The sequence below is a fragment of the Octopus bimaculoides genome, chromosome 3 (genome assembly GCF_001194135.2).
Source record: "Octopus bimaculoides isolate UCB-OBI-ISO-001 chromosome 3, ASM119413v2, whole genome shotgun sequence".
In the NCBI taxonomy this organism is placed as follows: domain Eukaryota; kingdom Metazoa; phylum Mollusca; class Cephalopoda; order Octopoda; family Octopodidae; genus Octopus; species Octopus bimaculoides.
The window spans coordinates 51,468,329-51,469,249 of NC_068983.1; positions in this window are offsets into that span (position 1 = coordinate 51,468,329).

Consider the following 921-nt stretch of genomic DNA (forward strand, 5'->3'; position numbering starts at 1 on the left):
TATATATATATATATATATATATCCATCATAAGCCATCCTGTCTCTCGTCATTATCATTGTTGTTTCAGTTACTGTTATATTTGCTATTATGCCATTGATATTTGTGACGGTGTGTTTACAGTAGCATATTCTCAACAAATATCTGCCAATTACTCAGTTGTAAGTTGAATTCCTTATTCAGCGCCCCGTATTAGAAAACAAGTAATTCGCAGAAACTCCAAACTCTCAAAGCATTTATAGTTTCTGCGTTTATATCTTAAAATTAAAACTTTCTATTGCCTGGTGACATAACTCATCAAAGATACTATTTAATGTCAATCATTATCCCTAGTACGAACATTGTTTACAAATATACCAATGTAATAAAATCTTTTGGCACTTTTGAAAAGTAACATAGTAATCTTCCATCCAAATAGGAATCAGCATGTTTTTACCTCAAAGAACTTTCGAAAACGCTAATAAGGACACAGAAAACCTCTTGTGAATTATGAGAACTATGTGGCAGATGGATGCCAATTAATGCTCAAATGTAATTCGTTGCACCCAGAGTGACAAATTGACTGCTTACACGCACCGACTATTTCCTGGCATCAATTCTGTTCCTGTTGTTTAGTTTACTCTAAGAAGTATGGATATCACCAATGTGCTACATTCGGGCTACACTACATTTCGGAAAGATTGTACGGGACCATATCACTCGTCCATGAATTTCAGTTTCGTCCCGTTAATGATTTGACAATTTTATGAAAAACTAACTTTTGTAACTCATCAGCTCTATTTTTACAGAACTTAGAGCTTACATAGCAAATACACTAAAGCAAAGTGTATCAATTTGAAAATAACGGGAAAATTAATTTTAAAAATCTCTTACGACTGAAATTATTAGCGTTGAATGATATCAAAATTAAATATGATTCTCT